The sequence below is a fragment of the Triticum urartu genome, chromosome 2 (assembly GCF_003073215.2).
Source record: "Triticum urartu cultivar G1812 chromosome 2, Tu2.1, whole genome shotgun sequence".
Taxonomy (NCBI): Eukaryota; Viridiplantae; Streptophyta; class Magnoliopsida; order Poales; family Poaceae; genus Triticum; species Triticum urartu.
Window position 1 is genome coordinate 523,008,893 of NC_053023.1, and position 7,180 is coordinate 523,016,072.

The following is a 7,180-nucleotide window of genomic DNA, read 5'->3' on the forward strand; positions in this document are numbered from 1 at the left end:
TCGGGTATTTTCGGGGGTACCGGGGAGTTACGGGAATACGAGGAAGAAGTAATGGGCCTCATGGGCCAAGTGGTGGAAGAGAGGAGGCAGGGCGCGCAGCCCCCCTAGCCCAAACCGAATTGGACTAGGGGGTCGGCCCCCTTTCCTCTTTTTCCTCCTTCTCCTTCCTTCTCCTTCTCCTCCTTCCTTTCCTCCACCTAGTAGGAGTAGGAAAGGGGAGTCCTACTCCTACTAGGAGGAGGACTCCTCCTCCTGGCGCGCCCAGAGAGGGCCGACCGGCCTCCCCCCTTGCTCCTTTATATATAGGGGCAGGGGGCACCTCTATACACACAAGTTGATCAGTTGATCTCTCCCAGTCGTGTGCGGTGCCCCCCTCCACCATATTCCACCTCGGTCATATCGTAGCGGTGCTTAGGCGAAGCCCTGTGTCGGTAGCAACATCATCACCGTCACCATGCTGCCGTGCTGACGGAACTCTCCCGTGAAGCTCTGCTAGATCGGAGTTCGCGGGACGTCATCGAGCTGAACGTGTGCTGAACTCGGAGGTGCCGTACGTTCGGTACTTGGATCGGTCGGATCGTGAAGACGTACGACTACATCAACCGCGTTGTGCTAACGCTTCCGCTTTCGGTCTACGAGGGTACGTGGACAACACTCTCCCCTCTTGTTGCTATGCATCACCATGATCTTGAATGTGCGTAGGAAATTTTTGAAATTACTACGTTACCCAACATCTATTCCATCTATAGTGTTATATCCATGGCTCACGCTCATGTATTGCGTGAAGATTGAAAAAGTTAGAGAATGTCAAAAGTATGAGACAATTGCTTGGCTTGTCATCGGGGTTGTGCATGATTTAAATATTTTGTGTGGTGAAGATGGAGCGTAGCCAGACTATATGATTTTGTAGGGATAACTTTCTTTGGCCATGTTATTTTGAGAAGACATAATTGCTTTGTTAGTATGCTTGAAGTATTATTATTTTTATGTCAATATTAAACTTTTGTCTTGAATCTTTCAGATCTGAATATTCATACCACAATTAAGAATAATTACATTAAAATTATGCCAAGTAGCACTCCACATCAAAAATTATGTTTTTATCATTTACCTACTCGAGGACGAGCAGGAATTAAGCTTGGGGATGCTTGATACGTCTCCAACGTATCTATAATTTTTGATTGCTCCATGTTATATTATCTACTGTTTTGGACATTATTGGGCTTTATTTTCCACTTATATATTATTTTTGGGACTAACCTATTAACCGGAGGCCCAACCCAGAATTGCTGTGATTTGCCTGTTTTAGGCTTCGAAGAAAAGGAATATCAAACGGAGTCCAAACGGAATGAAACCTTCGGGAACGTGATTTTCTCAACAAACAAGACCCGGGAGACTTGGACCCTACATCAAGACACAAAAGAGGAGGCCACGAGGTAGGGGGCGCGCCCTCCACCCTTGTGGGCCCCCTGTTGCTCCACCGACGTACTCCTTCCTCCTATATATACCTACGTACCCCCAAACGATCAGATACAAAGCCAAAAACCTAATTCCACCGCCGCAACTTTCTGTATCCACGAGATCCCATCTTGGGGCCTGTTCCGGAGCTCCGCCGGAGGGGGCATCGATCATGGAGGGCTTCTACATCAACACCATAGCTTCTCCGATGAAGTGTGAGTAGTTTACCTCAGACCTTCGGGTCCATAGTTAGTAGCTAGATGGCTTCTTCTCTCTTTTTGGATATCAATACAAAGTTCTCCGCCTCTCTTGTGGAGATCTATTAGATGTAATCTTCTTTTGCGGTGTGTTTGTTGAGAACGATGAATTGTGGGTTCATGATCAAGTTTATCTATGAACAATATTTGAATCTTCTCTGAATTCTTTTATGTATGATTGGTTATCTTTGCAAGTCTCTTCGAATTATCAGTTTGGTTTGGCCTACTAGATTGATCTTTCTTGCAATGGGAGAAGTGCTTAGCTTTGGGTTCAATCTTGCGGTGTCCTTTCCCGGTGACAGTAGGGGCAGCAAGGCACATATTGTATTGTTGCCATCGAGGATAACAAGATGGGGTTTTCATCATATTGCATGAGTCTATCCCTCTACATCATGTCATCTTGCTTAAGGCGTTACTCTATTTTTAACTTAATACTCTAGATGCATGCTGGATAGTGGTCGATGAGTGGAGTAATAGTAGTAGATGCAGGCAGGAGTCGGTCTACTTGTCTCGGACGTGATGCCTATACACATGATCATACCTAGATATTCTCATAACTATGCTCAATTCTGTCGATTGCTCAACAGTAATTTGTTCACCCACCGTAGAATACTTATGCTCTCAAGAGAAGCCACTAGTGAAACCTATGGCCCCCGGGTCTATCTTCATCATATTAATCTCCTACTACTTAGTTATTTCCTTTGGTTTTTACTTTGCCTTTATTTTACTTTGCATCTTTATCACAAAAATACCAAAAATATTATCTTATCATATCTATCAGATCCCACTCTCGTAAGTGGCCGTGTAGGGATTGACAACCCCTATTCGCGTTGGTTGCGAGGATTTATTTGTTTTGTGCAGGTACGAGGGACTCGCGCGTAGCCTCCTACTGGATTGATACCTTGGTTCTCAAAAACTGAGGGAAATACTTACGCTACTTTGCTACATCATCCCTTCCTCTTCGAGGAAAACCAACGCAGTGCTCAAGAGGTAGCATATATTATTTCCCAATGATGTATGGCTATCCTATGATGTTTGAGTAGATCCGTTTTTTCCTATGGGTTAATTGATGATCGTGATTGGTTTGAGATGCATGTTTTATTATTGGTGCTGTCCTATGGTGCTCTCCGTGTCGCGCAAGCGTGAGGAATCCCCGCTGTAGGGTGTTGTAATACGTTCATTATTTGCTTATGGTGGGTGGTGTGAGTGACAGAAGCACATACCCGAGTAAGTAGGTTGTTTGCATATGGGAGTAAAGAGGACTTGATACTTTAATGCTATGGTTGGGTTTTACCTTAATGATCTTTAGTAGTTGCGGACGCTTGCTAGAGTTCCAATCATAAGTGCATATGATCCAAGAAGAGAAAGTATGTTAGCTTATGCCTCTCCCTCATATAGAATTGCAATAATGATTACCGGTCTAGTTATCGATTGCCTAGGGACAAATAACTTTCTTGTGTGACAACAAGCTCTCTACTAAAACTAACTTAGTTGTGTCTTTATCTAAACAGCCCCTACTTTTTATTTATGCACTCTTTGTTATCTTGCAAACCTATCCAACAACACCTACAAAGTACTTCTAGTTTCATACTTGTTCTAGGTAAAGCGAACGTTAAGCGTGCGTAGAGTTGTATCGGTGGTCGATAGAACTTGAGGGAATATTTGTTATGACTTTAGCTCCTCGTTGGGTTTGACACTCTTACTCATCAAAAGAGGTTACAATTCATCCCATATACTTGTGGGTTATCAAGACCTTTTTCTGGCACCGTTGCCGAGGAGCAATAGCGTGGGGTGAATATTCTCGTGTGTGCTTGTCTGCTTTATCACTAAGTAATTTTTATTTGCTGTTCTAAGTTGTTCTCTATCTTTAGTTATGGATATGGAACACGAAATACCAAAAAAAATAGGTTTACTTGCTACTCATGGAGATGGGGAACCTCCTAAAACCCTTGATGTTGGTTATGTGAAAAATATTATGTACTACTTTGATAATCCTGAGAAAACCCCATTCAATTATGTAATGGGAGACACGTTGGATCAACGTGAATACTTTAGGGATTATTGCTTGACTCAAAAAGGGAAACTATTATGGGATCAAATTCATATGTTGCATTGGTATGCTTGGGAACTATGCTTGAGATATGATTATACTTCTTGCTCTAGGATGAAGGCTCCACACCTTCCCTTTTCATGCAAATTTAATGATGATAAAACCTTGGCTTCTTATGCTAATGGTATATATGATTACTATGATGTGGAACAAATAGAAGAATTCATTGCTTTTATGGGTGCTTATGAAATTGAATCTTTGTTTAAAGAGTGTGAAAATCTTGATGATGTTGTTTACAGACCTGAAAATTTTGCTATACTTAAATATTGCTATGAGAATGATGAATTCAATTCCAATATTGATGATTTTATTGAGAGAGTCTTCGTTGTCCAAGACAAGACTAATATTTTGCAGGAGTCTATGGAAGAAGAAATTGATGAAACTATGAGCTCATTGGATGAAAAAGATGATGAGGAGAGTGAAGAACAAAAGGAGGAAGAACAGATTAGCTACCCATGCTTACCTTCTAATGAGAGTAACCCTCGAACTCATACATTGTTTAACGTCCCTTTGTGCTTACCGAAGGATGATTGCTATGATAACTATTACAATCCCGTTGATTCTTTTGAAATATCCCTTTTTGATGATCCTTGCTATGCTTGTGGCCGAGATGCCAATATGAATTATGCTTATGGAGATGAACTTGCTATAGTTCCTTATGTTAAACATGAAATTGTTGCTATTGCACCTACGCATGATAGTCCTATTATCGTTTTGAATTCTCCCGACTACACTATATCGGAGAAGTTTGCCCTTATTAAGGATTATATTGATGGGTTGTGTTTTACTACTACACATGATGATTTCGATAGATATAATATGCATGTGCTTGCTGATCCTACTTGCAATTATTATGAGAAAGGAACTACATCTCCGCCTCTCTATGTTTCCCACACGATAAAATTGCAAGAAACTGTTTATACTATGCATTGGCCTTTACTATGTGTGCATGAATTGTTCTTTTATGACATGCCGATGCATAGGAAGAGAGTTAGACTTCCTTGTTGCATGATATATGTTACTTTGTGCTCACTACTAAATCACAAATCATTGTTAATTAAAATTGGCTTTGATATACCTTGGGATCCAGGTGGATCAATTACTTGAGCACTATATGCCTAGCTTAATGGCTTTAAAGAAAGCGCTGCCAGGGAGACAACCCGGAAGTTTTAGAGAGTCATTTATTTCTATTGAGTGCTTTTATATAGTTTAAAAACAAAAAATAAAGAGGGGAACCCAAAACTTTTTCAAAAAAGGAAAGTGAAAGTGAGAAAGACGAGCATTGTTAAAGTGGGAGCTAGCCTTGAACTTTGTTCATGCTCACGGAAACTTTGTGAATCTTGATTACAACAAATTTTCAACAAAAATAATTATCCCCTTGTACAATTCCATTGTATTATAAAAATAATGTGCCAAGATTTGCCTTTAGGATGTTTACATTACTTGTTGGATTGTGCAGTGCAGAACAAAAACTTTGGCTGTAGTGCATGATTTTACATTTTTTTACTGGAACGTCAAATAGATCTGAAACTTTTTGCACTATTTTTTCCTAATTTTTTTATTTTTCTTAATTTTGGCAGAATTTTTTGAGTACCATAGGTATGGTGAATGTTCAGATTACTACAGACTGTCCTGTTTAAGACAGATTCTGTTTTTGATGCATTGTTTGCTTGTTTTGATGAAACTATTGATTTCTATCAGTGGATTAAGCCGTGCAAAAGTTATATTACAGTAGCTAAAGTGCAAAAATAAAATATGAATTGGTTTGCAACAGTATTAGAGTAGTGATTTGCTTTATTATACTAACGGATCTTACCGAGTTTTCTGTTGAGTTTTGTGTGGATGAAGTGTTCGAAGATTGAGGAGGTCTCGATGTGAGGAGAAGGAGGAGAGGCAAGAGCTTAATCTTGGGGATGCCCAAGGCACCCCAAGTAAATATTCAAGGAGACTCAAGCATCTAAGCTTGGGGATGCCCCGGAAGGCACCCCATCTTTGTTCAACAAGTATCGGTATGTTTTCGGATTCGTTTCGTTCATGCGATATGTGCAAATCTTGGAGCGTCTTTTGCATTTAGTTTTCGCTTTTCTTTCATGCACCATGCTGGTATGAGATAGTCCTTGGTTGATTTATAGAATGTTCTTTGCACTTCACATATATCCTTTGAGTATGGCTTTATAGAATGCTTCATGTGCTTCACTTATATCTTTTGAAGTTTGGATTGCCTGTTTCTCTTCACATAGAAAACCGCCATTTGTAGAATGCTCTTTTGCTTCACTTATATTTGTTAGAGCGTGGGCATATCTTTTGTAGAAATAATTAAACTCTCTTGCTTCACTTATATCTATTTAGAGATATGACAGGAATTGGTCATTCACATGGTTAGTCATAAAATTCTACATAAAACTTGTAGATCACTGAATATGATATGTTTGATTCCTTGCAATAGTTTTGTGATATAAAGGTTGTGATATTAGAGTCGTGCTAGTTGAGTAATTGTGAAATTGAGAAATACTTGTGTTGAGGTTTGCAAGTCCCGTAGCATGCACGCATGGTAAACGTTGTGTGACAAATTTGAAGCATGGGGTGTTCTTTGATTTCTTTCCTTATGAGTGGCGGTCGGGGACGAGCGATGGTTTTTTCCTACCAATCTATCCCCCTAGGGGCATGCGTAGTAGTACTTTGCTTCGAGGGCTAATAAACTTTTGCAATAAGTATATGAGTTCTTTATGACTAATGTGAGTCCATGGATTATACGCACTCTCACCCTTCCATCATAGCTAGCCTCTTCGGTACCGTGCATTGCCCTTTCTCACCTCGAGAGTTGGTGCAAACTTCGGCGGTGCATCCAAACCCCGTGATATGATACGCTCTAACACACATAAGCCTCCTTATATCTTCCTCAAAACAGCCACCATACCTACCTATCATGGCATTTCCATAGCCATTCTGAGATATATTGCCATGCAACTTCCATCATCATCATATATATGACTTGAGCATTTATTGTCATATTGCTTTACACGATCGTAAGATAGCTAGCATGATGTTTTCATGGCTTGTCCGTTTTTTTGATGTCATTGCTACGCTAGATCATTGCACATCATGGTACACCGCCGGAGGCATTCATATAGAGTCATACTTTGTTCTAGACATCGAGTTGTAATATTGAGTTGTAAGTAAATAAAAGTGTGATGATCATCATTATTAGAGCATTGCCCTAGTGAGGAAAGGATGATGGAGACTATGATTCCCCCACAAGTCGGGATGAGACTCCGGACTTTAACAAAAATAAAAGAGGCCAAAGAAGCCCAAATAAAAAAAGAGGCCAAAGAAGCCCACCAAAAAACAAAAAAAA